This window comes from Vulpes vulpes, chromosome 7, assembly GCF_048418805.1.
Source record: "Vulpes vulpes isolate BD-2025 chromosome 7, VulVul3, whole genome shotgun sequence".
In the NCBI taxonomy this organism is placed as follows: Eukaryota; Metazoa; Chordata; class Mammalia; order Carnivora; family Canidae; genus Vulpes; species Vulpes vulpes.
Genome location: NC_132786.1, coordinates 44,190,443 through 44,209,538, shown reverse-complemented (window position 1 = coordinate 44,209,538; position 19,096 = coordinate 44,190,443). Strand labels below are relative to the sequence as shown.

Sequence of the window (19,096 nt, the reverse complement as noted above, 5' to 3'; positions counted from 1 at the left end):
AAAATTTATAAAGTGGCTTGTATATGCTTTATATGTATATCCTGCTCCATAGTTCTATTTTTTGAATGATAAATTTGTTGAATTGGAATATGTTTAGGTGAATGAATCTAAATTTTCAGTGCACAGGCACACAATGTCTAGTGGCTTTTCAGAATATTCTTAAAATAACCAAAAGTAGTGTCTTGAGAGATTTGCTGCCCTATATTTTGCTAATATTGGGTTGTAAAATCTTTTAGAAATATCATGATATTTTAGGGAAATTGATATCTTTTTCTTATACTAAATGTCATGTTTCTTTTTTTTTAAATGTCATGTTTCTATTTGTAATCTCCTTAAATCTTTTTCCATATCTTAAATAACTATTAGAATTATTCATGTGGATGACACTCTAAAGGAGTCTTCTTAGTGTAAACTTCTACTTTTGGGATTGGCCAGTACAGGTGATGTAACCAGTGGGCTCTTATGTACAGTCAGGTTGACAGGACAGATAGACCATGAACCTTATGCAGGTTCAAATTCTGGCTCTCTGTCCTAGCAGATATGTAAACTTGGCTCTCTGTGCATCAGTTTACTCATAGGACATTTCAGTTATTATACTTTTCAGGTCCAGAATTTCTACTTGATTCTTTTTTATATTTTTTCTTTATTCACATTGTCTATTTTTTGAGACATTGTTCTCCTGGTTTCCTTTGGTTCTTTGTCCATAGTGTCCTTTAGCTCTTTGAGCAAATTCATAGGTCATTAGGAGATAATTTAAAGATTACATTAAGGGAAAAATGATAATACATGTGCAGCATTTAGAGTAATATTTGGCCCATTCATAGTAAGCCCTTAACAAATATCAGCTTATTATTATGGAAGACCAGCTCTGAGCCAGCCTTAGGGGCATTGGTAATGTAAAACTTTCATGTAATCCCTGAGGAATGTTCTTCCAAAATTCCTGTCAATCAGTTTGCCATTGTTATGTCTATTGTTATGTGTTTATCCTTCACTGATACATACAAAATGAATCAATAGTGTATAAAACCCATTACAGAAACCACTAAAAACTGTTCTCAGTATTGGTTAGGCAAGGTTAGTCTTTTTACAGTGCCACGGTTGGTATTGGTGGACGATGAAAGAGATGGAGTAACAACAACAACAGCAAAACTAGAATCACTTAGAGAGTCATAAATTAATGGAGAAGAGAATCCTTACTCAGTAACTTCTCTGAAATATTTGTTAACCAAGTGGCAAAAACCCCCCAAAAAAGCAAAAACAAAAAAACAGCCCATTCAGAACCACTTAAATTCTTACCTTGAAATTATAAATTTATATTTCTTTATGATTGAAGAATTATATTTTTAAGCCTGCAAAAATTAAGAAGAAAGGTAAAGCAAATTTTTATCAAACATTTCAAATGAATGCCTCCTTAAAAATATGTATTTCAGTCTACATTTAACATAAACAAAAAGCTTAACATTGAAAAACAATTACTGCAGCTGTGACATGATTAATATAATAAGCAAAATAATAAAGTAAATAAATAGTAATAAAGTAAGTAAAGCATTTCTCTATGATCAGCCAATTTTCAAAAAGAACACACTCTAAGTGGAGAAGAGAAAGTTGAAAAGGAGATGAATTAGCCTCTAGATGTTGGGGTCCACACAGAGTCCAAGCTTCACAAAATCCACGTGAAGTAAAAACATGTTTCCATGTAATTGGTAAAGAGACTGAAACTAAGGGAGGTTCAGTACCTTGCTCAAATCTACACTTTGGTAATAATAGGGAAGTCACAGCTCTTCTTTATAAATATATGTCAAATTGAATCTCACTAAAAATCTTATTAAAACAAAATAAAATAATAGTATGATACTCTGCTTATTAAAAAGTCTCAAAATATCAAAGCTTCTATAGGTATTATAGTGTCATTTATAAATTAAAAAAGGAATACAAATATAAATAAACATGGAATATACCTTTGATTAATTATTTTGCATTGTTAAATTAGTCATTGTGAAGTTGGCAGCATGGAAAATTATTTGATAAGAATGTTAAGTTAAAAATAAGATATTATATAGAATTAACTTCATCTAGCTTCCAAAAGAGTAATAAACAAAAAATAATATAAAATAAATCATGTGCAGATGGTGATTCTTTATCCCATTTCCCCAATTTCCTGTATTATGCATTTTTTTCTGAAGTGAAACTCTAAGTGTCAATTTAAAAAAAGAATGTAAAAGCATGGCATGAATCTCTTAGGTTAAAAAAAAATCTGTTAGTATTAATTTCTTTCCATCCCTTCCTTACCAAGGCAACACACTTTCTTTTCCAACTTGAAATGTAATAAGGGCCACTTGGGTTATATTCATATTCTCTGCCAGCTGGCACAATGGGAACATAGATTCATATTTACACAGGGGGTTTGGGGACAAGTGGTGACAGATACTGCTTTCCACAGAAACAGTTTACTGCTATGACTCCTTATGATTGTTAAAATTACTTCAACAGTGTAAATTATGACAACTTAGAATTCTTTGATATATATTCACTGGCCAGTGAGTATAAATGATATATTAATAATAAGATCCTCAGTTTTACTAATTTACTCACACCTATGCTAAGTGGAAACTTGACACTTCAACCCTAAGTCTTCAAATGATTCTGAGCATGTTCAAGGGTGCCCAGTGACATGTGTGACCAATTAAAGTGCTCTTGGAAGATATATGAGAATTAAATATTTATGTATAGATTAATGTAGAATACTAATAGCTTACACTTTATTGGGTCATACAGATGACTGCCTCATCCTTTTCATTCCTCACTTGTTAAATCGGCTAGCCAGTAAGGAAAATATAATCATAAATTCTTTCTGGACATTTTTATAACTTATAATTATCTTCTTTGTTTTTGCTAGCTACTTTTTCTAGAAGGGATTTGTCATTTTTAAAGGATGTTTCATCTGCAGTCTTATGTTGTCATATTGCCAGTTGTCACCTTTTATGAATGCTATTCCATGACAGTAATGTCTTTCTAGACACATACTTGGCCATTGAATTTTGATTATCAAAGTTTAGAGCACAAAGGTGAAACTTGCAACTGAGTCCCAAGATTTATAAAAAGAAAAACTTGAAACTCACTTTATCACAAAAATGATTTAGATTATAATCAGTTCTACCTATTGAATATGTGAAAATAAGTGCCAGTCCAAAATAAAAGTGTTATTTTAAAAGAACAGATAAAAATAGTGCCTTACTATATTTTTTTAAAATTTTGACACTCAAATGATAGCCTCCCCCAAAAATGTGACTACTTACAGGAAGTTTTTGATGCAACTATCATTTTTTGTAAAGGAGAGGTATTCAATCATATTTGGAATGAGGACCATTTTAGAGTTTGTCATGAGTTTTAGTATAAAGAACTATAATAGGGATAATAAACAGTGTATTTATGCAATTATACAAGTGGAAAAAAACGATCTATTTTCAAAATTGTATTTTGGGTCCCAGCTATTTATTCAATGGAGAATGTGGGCATTTTAATAAATAAAAATAATACTAATAACTGTGTATTGAAGGTATATTATAGGACAGACTTTTTAAGACAGAGGACTTCTAGTTTTCATAAAAACTCTATGAATAAGAAAACTGAAATTGAGGCGGGATTCAAAAAATTGACCCAAGGTAAAAAGAATAAATATGGTATGATCCAATTCAAGATGCATTGATTCAAAGATGCACCATTATCTTACATACCACTAAATTGATGCTATTAATTATGCTGTGGCACAATACTTTCTTCTGACTTGAAATTGTGTGCATACTGAAGGATCTTCTTTAGGCTTAATTTGACATATATTTGCTCATATATGTATGTTTTACATATTTAAAAGGAAAATATGAGTGAAATGGATTGGGTAAGACATTCTTAAATTTTCTTTGTATTCACAGTCTGATTTTTCTGAATCAACATATTGATGCAGAATAAGCCACATTTGTGTTTCCATATGTATCATAGTCCTCAGTAGCTCTATAATACTCTGTAATTCCATAAAGTTAATGGAACAGCATTTTTTTAAGGAATACATAAAGGAATTCAAAGTTTTTTTATTATGAACTCTAAAGCTAGCTTTGTAAGTATGTACAACTGTTCTATTCCATCATTATTATTAAACGTATCAAGTCACCACTGATCCCACCTCTTCCTCACAATCACTTGCTTCTAGAATTAAAATGTATTTAACCATTGTGTTTATTAGGTTCCCAGCCACAGACATCCGTTCTGCTATTTTTGACTAAAACTTCTGATGCTTACTCATGTTCAAGCAATAACAACTACATCATGACTGGATGACAGTAATTGCTGAATTTTTTCTTCAGAAATCATGAAATATGAAAAAAATATGCATCATAGATTATATATAGTATAATTGAACAATTTAAACTTCAATCCATGTTATTTCAAAGTCTACTATACTTTTCTCCACTATGTTGACCCTTTAAAATGGCAGTCTACATAATTAAAGACTGGCAGATTATAGTGTAGGGCTCTTTTAGATGTATTGGGTACTTTTCTCCCTCCCAACAGTAAAAACTAAAAACTTAAAAATGTGTTATTTTCATATCTTACAGTCTAAGGAACATGTTCTTTCTCAAGACAAACTTATTTTTGTAGTTTATATTTAGGAGACTATAAAGGTGTTCTTCAGTCAGTGCTATCTTATCTCCAAAAGTGCCTTTGATTGCATATTTCTTTCAAGTTATAGGATTTAATAATAATAAAAAAGAACAACCAAAACAAATACAAAACTGCTGTTTGTGAGAAAATCAGTTCTGAATATTGAAGCTTTTTGTTAAGACCTTTCCCAAATTTGAATTTCCAATTTTAAAAAAGTCCCACCCTTGTTATTGTGTATTTTATTCATAGATTATAAATGATGGATTGCTATTATAAAAATTCTAGATCTAACATAATAGATTAACACATTACAGTATATTAATATTTGCAATAATTTAATATTTATGTGATTATCTGCTATAAGGTGAAGTACCTGTATTATCTTAAAATAGAGTTTAGATAATTGAAGAAAAATGTGGACCCTTCAAAAAGGAAATATTTCATTTAAATAGGAAAAAGAATATGAATGAAAATTTAAACATCATGGTGGGAGAAATATCAATGTAACTATAGCAGTAATTCAAGTCCCAAAGTCTTTATGATTAAATAAATTAGTAGATCTTCCATTTTTAATGAATATTCTAGAGTGAAATTCAGGAACATTGGACAAGAGTGCATATATTCCAGGTGATAAATACATTAAGCTATGTAAAAGGACTTCAGGTGGTTATAACTGTCACTGAATTAAGTCGATAGTACTATATTTAAAGAATAAAATCATGAATATTTTTATCAGTTAAGAATATGTGATTGTGGCAACTGAACTTGATTCTGGTTAAGTGGAAATATATTCCACATTTAATGGTATGGGGAAGGAAAGACAGTGGAAATAAGGTAAGAAGCCACACCCTGGTCATCTGCTGGTATGGAATAGATGAGCTGGTTTTCATGACCCTATATAGTGAAATTACATGTTGCTTTGACAGAGCCCATGGGTAGCTCATCAAGTAGTTCATTGCATTCACAGGGCAGTAAACAGCTAAACTCCAGTGCCTGACTCGCTGCACATGGCCACACTGGGTTACCTAGTTTATTTGATGTGGGCATGCTCTCTCTCTCTCTCTCTCTTTTTTTTTTTTTTGGTGGTGGTTTCGGTGGTTGTCATTAATGCTGCAATAAAAATGGGGGTGCAGATATCTCTTTGAGATAGTGATTTCATTTCCTTGGATATGTACCTAGAAGTAGGATTGCTGAATCACATGATACTGCTATTTTTATTTTTTTGAGGAACTTCCATGCTGTTTTCCATAGTGGCTACAGCAATTTACATTCCTGCCAACTGTACATAAGGGATTCCTTTTCTCCATATTCATGCCAGCATTTGTTTTCTCTTGTCTTTTTTTAAAAAAATAAAATAAAACTTATTTATTTATTCATGAGAATGACAGAGAGAGGCAGAGACACAGGCAGAGGGAAGAGTAGGCTCCCTGTGGGGAGCTTGATCCATTCTAACAGGTGTGAGGTGATGTCTCATGGTAGTTTTTTAAAAGAATTAATTAATTTCACAAGAGCAAGGAGAGGGACAGGGAGAGGGACAGAGAGGGAGAGGGAGAGAGAGAGAGTCTCAAGCAGACTCTGCACTGAGCACAGAGCCTAATAATGCAGGGCTCCATCTAAGACCCTGAGATCATGACCTGAGCTGAAATCAAGAGACTATCTTTTAACAGACTGAGCCACCGAGGCACCCCTCTCATTGTGGTTTTGATTTGTATTTTGCTGATGATTGGTGATGCTGAGCATTTTTTTTAAAGATTTTATTTATTTATTCATGAGAGACAGAGAGAGGCAGAGACACAGGCAGAGGGAGAAGCAGGCTCCTCGTAGGGAGCCCAATGTGGGACTTGATCCTGAGCCGAAGGCAGATGCTTAACCGCTGAGCCACCCAGGCATCCCCTGAACATCTTTTCATATACAGTTGGTCATTTGTATGTCTTTTTTGGAAAACTATTCAGAATTTCTGCACATTTTAAAATCAGGTTACTTGGGTTTTTTAAATTGAGTTGCATGAGTTTTTTATATATATTTGGGTATTAATCCCTCATCAGATAGATGATTTACAAATATGTTTCCTATTCTATAGTTTTCCCTTTCATTTTGTTGATTATTTCTTTTGTTATGCAGAAGGTTTTTAGTTTGATATAGTCCTACTTATTTATTTCGTTTTTGTTGCCTGTGCTTTGGTGTCATATGCAAAAGATTATTGCCAAAACTAATATCAAGGAGCTTTTTTCCCTATGTTTTCTTCTAGGAGTTTTATTGTTTTAGGTCTTATATCTAAGTCTTCAATTCATGTTGTGTTAATTTTTGTTACTTGTCCAATTTCTTTGCATATGAATATCTATTTTCTTAGCAACATTTATTGAACACTATTCTTTCCCCTCTGAGTATTTTTAGTACCTTAGTGAAAATTAGTTGACGACATGTGGTAGATTTATTTCTAGGTTGTCAGTTCTGTTCCATTTGTCTGTACTATTTAGATTATCAAAGCTTTGTAATATAGTCAGAACTTTGGAAGCATGGTGCCTCTAATTTGTTTATCTTTCTTAAGATTGTTTTGCCAGTTCAGGGTCGTTGAAGTTCCACATAAATTTTAGGATTGTTTATTCAATTTCTGTGATAAATGTTATTGAAATTTTGATTAGGATTCCATTGAAACTATAGGTGGTTTTGAGTAGTATGGACATTTTAACAATACTAATATTTTCATCCATGAACACAGAATATATTTCCATTGATTTGTTTCTTTTTTAATTTCTTTCATCAATGTCTTAGAGTTCAGTGTACAGATCTTTCACTTCCTGATTAATGTATTCCTTAGTATTTGATTATTTTTGATGTTATTAAAAATGGGATTTTCTTTATTTTGTTTTTTAGGTAGTTTATTGTTAATGTATAGAAATGCAGCTGATAGTTGTATATCAATTTTATTTATTGAATTAGCTTATTAGTCCTAACAATTTTTAGTGGAGTATATATTATTTTCTATATAAAAGAACATATCATTTAGAGAGTCAATTTTACTTTTTTCTTTCTGACTTGGATGCTTTTTTGTTTCTTTTTTCTTGTCAAATTGATTTGGTTAGTACTTCCAGTATTATGTTGAGCAGAAATGGTTAGAGTGGGCACTCTTGCTTTGTTCCTGGTTCCTTGCTTTGTTCCTCATCCCTTCACCTTTGAATATTATGTTAACTAAGGGCCTCTCATATGTGGCCTTTATTATGTTGATGTACATTACTTATATACCTAATTTGCTGAGAGTTTTTAACATGAAAGGATGTTGAATTTTGTTAAATACTTTTCCTGCCTGTATTGAGATAATCATATGATTTTTATCCTTTATTCTATGAACGTGGTGTATCATATTTATTCATTTGTGTATGTTGAACCATGTAGCATCTCGGGAATATTTCCCACTTGAATGTGAAGTATGATTCTTTTTTTTAAATGGTCTGATGGTTTCAGTTTGGTAGTATTTTGTTGAGAATTTTTGCATCTAATATGTACTTTAGTCCTTTAATTTAGCAATGTCCTTATCTGGTTTGGTATTAGGCTAATACTAGTGTCATAAAATGATTTTGAAAGTACTTTTTTATTTTTAATTTTTTGGGGAGAGTTTAAGAAATATTGCTGTTCATTCTTTAAATATTTGGTAGAGTTCACCTGTAAAACCATCTGATCAACAACAAAAAAAAAAAAATAAAAAAAAAAATAAAACCATCTGATCCTAAACTTTTCTTTGTTGGGAGATTTTTGATTAATGCTTCAATTTCAGTCTTAACTAATCTGTTCAGATTTTCTATTTCTTCATCCTTCACTCCTGGGACCTCATATATATTGAAGTCTTCATCCATTTCTACTAGGTTATCCAATTTTTTGCGTATAATTGTTCATAGTAGTCTCTTACCAGCCTTTGAATGTTTTTATTTAATAAATATTGTTTTATTTTTTATTTTATAAAATGTACAGTTGATGGGATCTGTTCATGCATCTTCACTATCAGCTGGGAGATCTCCACCCTTCATTTTCCTGGTGTATATTACTTGAGCTCTGTGCTCTGAACCAGTTTAATAATTCCTTTACTAGGGAGCTCCTGAAGGACTGCCCTGGCCAGGGAACCTCAAATCTTCTGTCTCGGAGACAATAGCTGGAGTTATAAGCTTATAGTTGGGAACTTCCTTACCGAGTTTGTCACATGTTGCTTTGTCAAAGAAGACCAGGTTATGGAGCTTGTGCCGAACTTTGCCTTTGGACCACTTTTTCTTTTTGGGATTGCCCCAGATTTGTTCACTGGGTCTCTATCTTTTTTTTTGACTGACTTTCCAGCATCTTTCTTTTTCTTGTCATCCTTGAGTGGCATTACAAAGCTAGGAGATTAATCAGCGCCCACCTCTGCAGCCTCTCTAAGATGTCAGACGAAAAGCTATCCTTCAATTTTTGTAGTACTGAAATTGATACTCTTTCTATCTCATTTTTTATTTGATTATATACAATCATCTTTTATGCCTCATTTATTTGATTATATAAAATCATCCTTTATGCCTCATTTTATTTATTTGAATCTTCTTTCTCTCCTTCTGAGTCTAGATAAAGGTTTGCCAGTATTTGCTTATTTTTTCAAAAATCAGGTCTTAGTTTCATTGATATTTTCTATATTGGTTTTATGGTCTCTATTTCATTTGTTTCTGCTCTGATCATTATTATTTCCTTCCTTCTGCTAAATTGAACTTAGTTTGTCATGATTTTTCTAGTTCCTTGAGGTATAACGTTGAGTTGTCTATTTGAGATCTTTCTTTTTTCTTAATATAGACACTTATCTGTATGAAATTCCCTCTTAAACTATTTTTGCTGCATTCTGTAAGTTGTGGCATGTTATGTTCCACTTTTGTTTGTTTCAAGACATTTTCCCTATTCATTTCATCTTTGACTTTTTCCACATATTTGTAATTTTTAAAATTTTCCTACTGTTATTGATGTCTAGTTTCATACTATTGTAAGATAAAGTTGTTATTATATTTTCTATAACTTATTTTGTGACATAACATATGATCTATTCTGGAGAATGTTTCATGTACACTTGAGGTGAATGTGTATTCTCTTGCTGTTGGATGGAATTTCTGTATATGTCTGGTAGGTCCATTTGGCTTAATCATAATTCAAGTCCAACGTTTCCCTATTGATTTTCTGTCTGGATTACTTGCCTTTTTAAAAAAAAATATTTTATTTATTCATGAGAGACATATAGAGAGGCAGAGACCCAGCCAGAAGGAGAAGCAGGCTCCATGCAGGGAACCCAATGTGGGACTCGATCCCAGGACTCCAGGATCATGTCCTGGGCTGAAGGCAGGTGCTAAACCTCTAAGCCACCCAGGGATCCCCTGGACTACTTGCCTTTTGTTGAAAATGCTATATTGACATCCTTTACTGTTATTGTGTTGTCTATTTCCTCTTTCAGATCTCTTCGTATATGCTTTTAATGTATTTAGGAACTTCAAAGTTGTGTGCAGGTATATTTGTGATTGTATATCCTCTTGATAAACTGACCCCTTCATCATCGTATAATAATCTTTGTCTCATTAGAACTTTGTGTTAAAGTCTGTTTTTTTTTTTTCTGATATATAAAGTTTAGCTACCTCTGCTCTCTTTTGGTTTTTCCTTGCATGGAATATCTTTTTCTATCCCTTACTCTCAGTCTTCATGTGTCCTTAAAGCTGAAGTGAGTATTTTGTAGGCAGCATATAGTTGGGTCTTGTTTTTGTATCCACTTAACCACCTAATGACTTTAGATGGAGAATTCAGTCTATGTACATTTAAGTAATTATTCATAGGTAAGGACTTACTAATACTGTCTTATTAATTAGTTTTGGCTATCTTGTAGTTCCATTATTACTTTCCTTCTTTCTTAGTGTCTTCCTTTGTGAATTGATAATTTTCCACAATTGTATTGATTTTCTTCTTTGTATATTTTGCATATCTACCATAGGTTTTTGCTTTGTAGTTACCATGAGTCTAACATAAATCACCTTATAGATATAACAGCCTATTTTGCCCTAATAATCACTTTAATTGCATACAAAATCTTACTTTTTTTCTTTCCACATATTATATTTTTGATGTCACAATTCTTATACTGTGTATCCTTTAACAAATTATATGGCTATTTTTTAATACTTTTGCCTTTTAACTTATACTAGAATTAAGTTATTAACATACCTCCTTATTACATTATTAGAGTGTTCTGATTCTTAATTTCACTATATACCTATCTTTACCAATGTATTGTATATTTAATATGCTTTAATGTTACAAAAAAGCATCCTTTGATTTCTTCTTGAAGAACTCCTTATGGCTTTTCTTGTAAGCCAGGTTAGTGATACTGATATATCTCTACTTTTATTTGTTTGGGACAACCTGTCTTATCTTCATTTCTGAGAGACTTTACTGGGTAAAGTATTGTTGGTAGACTGTTCCCATCCCCACCACAACTTTGGTTATATTATCCAAATATAACCTTTTAGGGGTTCGCATGTATGTGATATTTTCTTTTCTTATTTTTAAAATTATGTCCTTGATTTTAGACAATATTATTATAATAAGTTTCTAGGAAATAATTTTCTGTTTTATTTTTTGGGTGACCTGTTTTATGAACTTGAGTGTCCAAATGTCTCCACTAGTTTGGGAAGTTCTCAGCCATATTTATCCTTTAAATAAGATTTCTCTTCCTTTCTCTGTCTCTATCCGGCTTCTGAGACTGCAGTAATGAATAGATTGTTTCTCTTAATGATATACTATAATTCATGTAGGTTTTCCCCATTCTTTTTCCTTTGTTCTCCTGTGACTGGATAATTTAATAAGTCCTGCCTTCCACTTTATATCCTTTATTCTGTTTAATGCATCGGCTGTTGATGCTCTTTGTTATATTTTTCATTTCATTCATTGTATCCTTCAGCTCCAGAATTTCTGTTGGGCTCTTTTATATGATTTCCGCATCTTGGCAAACTTCTAATTTTGTTACGGACTGTTTTTCTAATTTATTGAAGTATTTATTTAACTATTTATTTATTAATTATTTATTTATTGTTTAAATTCCTGTAGCTTACTGAGCTTCTTTAAAACAGTTACTTTGAATTCTTTATAAGGTAAATTGTAGATTTTCATCTTTGTTTTTTTTTTCTTTCTTTGTGTTCAGTTACTAGGAAATTATTATGATCCTATGAATACTCATTAACTCTGTCACAGTTCACTCCCTCTCCCATGGAGAGCTCACACAGGGAGCTTGCCACAGGGTAAGGTATGTTGTCTGTGGGCCATTTGGGGGATCTACAGGTGAGGCATTCCTATGGCTCGCGGGTGAGCTTCTTTATGGAGTCTGCAATGTAGTAAATAGGATTCATGTTTCTTCAGTTCCACTTTCGCAACTGCTCCACATTCCTCAGTCTTGAAGCCCACCTAAGTATTCTGGATCAGGGCAAGAAAGAAGTGGATCTCTGGCAGAATTCTGCACAGCTGGAGAAGGCTGGTGCTTATTCACCTGCTCTCAGTTTCCCTAGTAGAATGAGTAATTGGTCAAAAAAGTCTCTTTAGACACTGAGCTGTGCCACATTGAGGAGGGATGATGTGGGTAACATGAAACTGTTCCATTTACCCTTCTTAATACATCTAATTTCAAATTTTCTCTGCTCCAGTAGTTTGCTAGAACTTCTCCACTGGACTCCTGGAATTCCACAGAGGATCTGTTATCCATGAGTAATTGTTTAAACCAGAGTTATTTTAGGGGAAGATAGTAGAAAATTCTTATTCTCCCATGATGATGCCATCACCATTCATTCATTCATTCATTCATTCATTCATTCATCTTTGTGAATAGGTATGTGCACATGTGTGTGTGTATATTTTGTTTTTTTTCTTACCACAACAAATTCCTTTTGCAAATCAGAACCTGGGAATTATCTTTGAGATGATCTACCTCACCATCCAATTATAAACCTCTACTAAATCCAATAAATTTTACCTCTCAAATATTGCTCTACTCTATCACTACTTACTCAAATTCTGTATTACATCTTGCTTTTCATAGAATATTATCTCTTTTCTGCACTACACCAGGTGACTTCACAATGTCTAGTGTTATTTAATTTGTCATATCCTCTTATCTCTAGACAAATTGACTATTTCTAAATAAAAATACTATGCCATTCTCTCTACTCCAAATTCTTTAGTTGACCTTCCCTAAAGATCTTTACATGACTTATAATGGGCCACAAGGTCTGGTCTCTACCTACTTCGTTAGCTTTATTTCATATAATAACTTCCTTTATTCTTTCCAGTTGCCTTATAAGTTGCCTTATAAGTTGCCTTATAAGTTCTTATAAGAACTTAGGTTCCCTCTCATCCCAGGGCTTTGCACAGGATCACTTCTCTTGCTTAAAATGTTCTTGTAACACTTAGTTCACTTGGTTTTCTCTCATTCATTCTTTAATTCTGAGCTCAAACATAATTTTCTCTGCATTGGATCATAGATTATTTTGTAGGATAAGTAGTTTTTTTATAACACTTATTATAGCAACAGTTATAATTTTACATTTGTTTGCAAGATTTTTTTTCTCTTTGTATACCTCACCTTCTTCATGTGGGCTGGATTTGTGTCTGATTGACTCATAGTTATATCCACAGTACTTAATGCTGTGCTAAATAGTATCTCTAATTTCAAAATTTTTCTTATCTTGGAAGCAAGTAGGATATTCTCTTTTCCATATATCTAAGCTCAAAATTTAGTCAATAGCTCCCCTTGAGATAGTATTACAATTTTTTTTTTTTTAACTAGAGGGTATATCTTCTGCTGAGCATCAGTTCAACCATGTATCTCAAACGAGGTGGTTAAATAAGTTTGAAAAGCATCACATAATATAGCACATCTTAAAGACTTTTTCAGTGCTCGTCCATAAGGACTTTTCCTATATATATATCTTTTAAAAAGGCTATTTAACTTCATTTATTCTACTGTAGAATTCTATTTGCTAAATTCACGTATGCATATTATAGGATTAATATTTTGTGTACATTCTTGGAAAGGCATTAATATAAATTAAATAAAAATCTGTATGGGGAAAGGTGAATACCAAGAGATTAAAAAGGAAAATTTTTGAGTCAGGCTAGGATATCTGGATTTAAGTTTTACCTACTTTCTATGTGAACTCAGACAAATTGTCACTTCATGGACCACTTCTGTCCACTATTATATGACTCTTAAAGATCTCTTTATGAATTCAAGAGCTGTGGAAGCTGCTGAAGCCACTTGAGATTTTCCTTTCATCATGGACAAAGATATCACACATTACCCTTAAATATGGGGGGTTAGAGTTTGCTGCAGAAAACCATTGTCTTGTTACAGAATGATAATGGCAATAAGCATGAGGTAATTTAATTTTTCCCTAGTTTGGGTTCAATAATAAAACTCTATTTTGGTCTTTTTTTTTTTTTTAGATTTTATTTATTTATTCATGATAGACATAGAAAGAGAGAGGGGCAGAGACACAGGCGGAAGGAGAAGCAGGCTCATGCCGGGAGCCCGATGTGGGGCTCGATCTCGGAGCTCCAGGATCATGCCCTGAGCCAAAGGCAGGCACTAAACCACTGAGCCACCCAGGGATCCCCTATTTTGGTCTTTTTATATAAATCTATGTCCCTGAACTATATTGCAGGTACATGAATTAATTATAAAAACAAAATCATTACCATATTTCTTTACCTCTTCTTTTATCCTTTCTGCTTAATTTATAGATTTTAAATAGCGTATATTACATTAAGATCTTTCTAAGACAATTACTTGAATCCTATGTACTAACTCTTCTTTTCCTCTTTTTCACTGTGTTCCTTCATTTCCTTTTTTTCTCTCTGAGAATTAATGAGCTTATTTTTACATCCTTGTAGAATTTTCCCTTGATTTAATATAATCTAATTTTTAATCTCTCACATTATTTCAGTGCCACACTTAAAAATTTCCATTTTAACATTTGCATGTAATGACAGAGAAAAGAAGTAGAAAAAATGCATTTTACATGTCATTTCTCAATTACTATAAAATAACCATAGGAATTTAAACATCAGGATAATCCTGTGGTATGTATATCAGCTTAAAGGCTATCCAAAGGATAACATTGAACAAACTTTCTGTTACATATAATGCTATGGTCTGAATGTTTGTGTCCCCCCAGATTCGTAAATCGAAATCCTAAACCACAAAGATAATGGTAATAAGAAGTGGCACACTTAGGGAGTGCTAGGTCATTAGAGTGGAATCTGCATGAATGGGATTAGTGCCTTATAAAGAATGCTCCAGAGAGATTCTTATCCCTTCTGCTATGTAAGGATACAATTAAAAGTCTTACCTGGAACAGGACCCTCATCTGGCCAAGCTGGTACCCTGTTCTTAAACTTCCAGCCACCAGAACTGTGAGAAATATGTATATTTAACTATTGAAATATATCTCTTGAACTATTCAGTGTGTGTGTGTGTGTGTGTGTGTGTGTGTGTGTGTATTTTGAATTTCTTTCCAATGGATCTAGCACTTCCAAAGGACGAATAGGAATTTCAAATTCAAGATATGGCAGAAACCCTTTGATTCTTAAAGTCTGAAGAGTGAGAGCTAAGGATAAGGGCAGATTTGGCAAAATTGGGAGCCCACCAGGTAGATTCTTTGTCCTCATAGAATGGTATTTAAGAGCAACAGCACTGAGGAGAGGCATAGTAGCTATACTTAGGGATCTGGCAAGGGAATGACATTACTCCTTGACACAAAATAGATTTTGGAGAGAGGCAGAGTTGCACCTGGAATGGAGGTTAAACTTTTGATGAAATAAAAAAACTTAAATGTAATATATTCCCCTCTTGCCTAACACACCTGATAACTACAAGTAAACAAACAGGTAACTATGTATTTACATTTTAGCCAACTGAGAAGATTTTTAAAGGTCAAATAGCAAAATCAGAAATCAACTAAAATTTTGTATGTTCATAAATATATAAATTTAAATATTTAAGTACCACACAAATATAAATAAGTGCCTCCTTAGAAAGGAGAGAAATGGAAAGTCAACAAACTTTTACAACCTACATAAAAATTTAATAATATTCCTCAAATATAAATTCATTAAGAGATTTTAAAAAAGATGAATAACAAATGAAAATGGGTAAAGGACATGACAAGGTCATTCATGAAATAAATAAACAAAATGAAACTTCAACTGTTTTAGTATCAAAGAACTTGCTCATTTCAAATTTTTCTCTGATACATACATATGTCAAATCCTATAATGTCATGAGTATTACAAAGTAAAGCAGTATTAACAAGGAAAGATTAAAATAGACATCCTAACAATATTTTCCTTTTAACTGATTTTTGAGAGACAAAATATATGGATAGAAAAAAGTCTGGAAGCTCATGCAGCAACATGTTTCTTGATGTATTTAGAGGATATAATTCCAGATGGGATGATTATGGCTGGTTTCTTTCTTTGTTTCTTTCTTTTTTAACTTAATTTTTCTAGTTTTTAAAAAATAATGCATGTGAACCAATGTACTATGCAGATTTATAATGTGAATGAAATTAATGTATACTTTTAGATGGATTCTATAAGAAATATAAATCAGAGTTGACATATGAGCATAAATTGCCTTATCAAAAGTCATCTGAGATATATCATAAAAAATTATACAGAGACTAGATAGCTTTCCAAATTTATCTTCTTCAAAGAATAAAAATAATCCACCCAAATGGCAATTGGCAAGCAAATGGATAAATGCATTTCAGTATGCTCACATGATTGAATATTATATAGTGGTCAAATTGAATGAATAGAGCTGTATTAAAGAACACATAAATATTTTCATTACATTACTGATTGAAGAAAGTAAATTACAGAGAGCTATATAAAACATGAAACTTTTTCTAAAGAGAAAACAAATTAAAGCTAAGCAGTCAGTTTTTAGAAATACAATAACATGATTTTAAAACTGTAGTATAGAAGCAAATCACAAACAAAGAATGCAGAAGAGTGGGTATCTCCTGTGTGTGGGGCAGGGATTATCTAGGTTGAGGGAGGAATAGAGAAATGGAAGTAGGGATCCCTGGGTGGCACAGCGGTTTAGCACCTGCCTTTGGCCCAGGGCGCGATCCTGGAGACCCGGGATCGAATCCCATGTCAGGCTCCCGGTGCATGGAGCCTGCTTCTCCCTCTGCCTGTGTCTCTGCCTCTCTCTCTCTCTCTCTCTCTGTGCGACTATCATAAAAAAAAAAAAAAAAAAAAAAAAAGAAAGAAATGGATGTAATTTCTTGTTAGCTCTTATCTTGGGTGATGAGTGCAAGGAAGTTTGTCAATTGCTGGTCAATAAAGCAAAGAGAGACCTATATTTTATCAGTTTGGGACTGTGTCATGAAACATGAATATGATAAATACAAGTTCATATAAGTTAAGTTAAATAAAAGTTAAGCGGTAAGTTAAATATAAGTTAAGCAGCAAGAAGGACGCTTAAAATCAAATTTTAAACAAAGAATAATTTCCAGAATGAATATTCACTCATTACATTATAAATTATTGGATATTTGTTGCAGGTTAGAAAGATGAGGAGGTATTTTTACTTCATTTTACAAAGACATCATCATTCTATCAATATAGGTAGAAATGTAAGAGGAGAAACACATAGATCATTGTCGCTTAATCTAGCTATATGTGAAAGGATGATGCCAGCTTTACTGAGAATTTATATACAATAATTGAAGATAGTCTAATTTTAGGTAGTCTAAAATATAATCAAGAGGCAAAAGAAACTAAATCATCTCATTGAATACTAAAGGGACATTTGATACTGTTTAATATATATTTCAGGTAAACAAATTTATTTTTAAGCTGAAACAATGAAATATTTGTACATAAGGGCAAATGTCAATGTATTCACTGAGTATAAATTGGAAATGTTTACTTTTATTATGTATCTTAAAAGTATTCTAGATTATGTAAAAATACAAAAGATAAAGACTGGTATAACTTGTATACAGTATACACTATATAGTTCAAGAAATAAAATGTTACCAGCATTCTGGAGGCCCAGGTACCACTCTTAGATTGTATTGCTCCCTCCGTCATGAATTTGATGTTCAATATTTCCATGTATTTATTTATCCTTTTATTACATAGATATAATAGTGTCTGCTTGTTTGAATCTTATATTTCAACTTTATGTAAATGATAATGACACTTAAAGTATCATAAATGATTAGAAAACAACACATATGTATTTCTATAAATATTTATCTCTTGCTCTCTATATGTATATTTCAGTTTTTTCTACTGAACATTATTTTTCTGACAATAATTCATGCTGATAACTAAACACGTATCCATTATTTTTCAGTGTCTAGTGGGACTTTGTTACATATTCAGTTCATTTCCCTGTTGTTAAAATTTACAAAAAGTTGCTATTCTTGAAAACATTTTTTAAGTATCGTATATATCTAACATAAAGGTCTTTAACATGTATATCTGAGTACAAGTCCTAAACTATAAGATAAATATAGTTTCAGCTACATATCAGTCTTTTTTCTTCCAAGTGGTTATTATAATTTATACCCAAATCACTACTGTAAGAGTTCCTGTTGTTCTGGGTTTTTATGTCAACACTTAACTACTATGAGAATTTTTAGCTTCTAACAATATAACAAAGTTATTAAATTGTATCTCAATATGGTTTTAATGAACATATAATGATTAAACAAAAATTTATGTATTTTTACACTGAAAAATAGAAATTTCCTTCTAAACTCTGTTTTAGCTGCATTCCATAAGTTATGTGTTATGTATTCATTCAGCTTAAAAATATACCTAATTACTATTATGAAATATTCTTTACATGTGACTTATTTAGAAGTACCTGGCTTACTTTCAAATAATTTGTTGAAGATCTGGTTATCTTTCTATTATTGATTTCTTGTTTAATTCCACAATGGTCACATAAAATACTCTGTATAATTTTAGTTCTTTGAAATTTGTTGAAACTTTCTCTATGGCATAGCATATTATCTGTGCTAGTGGAGGGTTAATCTGGTAAAAGGTCTATTTTCTCAAATCTTCCACATGCATTTATAAGGAATGTGCATTGTGTAAATGTGGGGCATAGGGTCCTACATATGTTCATCTGGCCAAGTTGGTTAATGATATTTTTTAGATATTTTATACCCTTACAGATATTTACTTGTTTTATTAGTTACTGACAGCGATATATTAAAATATGCAGCTATGGCACTGAACTTGTCTACTTCTTATTTTATTTCTGTAAACATTTGTTTTATATAATTTGAGGCCCTGATGTTAGGTACATACAGTGTTAGCATTGATGATCTTCTATTTTAAGTGGTTTGACTTACAGCTTTTCAACCTTACCCTGGTG

General features: G+C 32.1%; 1 pseudogene; it reads right to left on the bottom strand.

Annotated features, from left to right (window-relative positions):
* Window positions 1-8,636: 8,636 nt before the first annotated feature.
* On the bottom strand, window positions 8,637-9,013 carry LOC112908922 (small ribosomal subunit protein eS25 pseudogene; annotated as a pseudogene).
* Window positions 9,014-19,096: the final 10,083 nt, after the last annotated feature.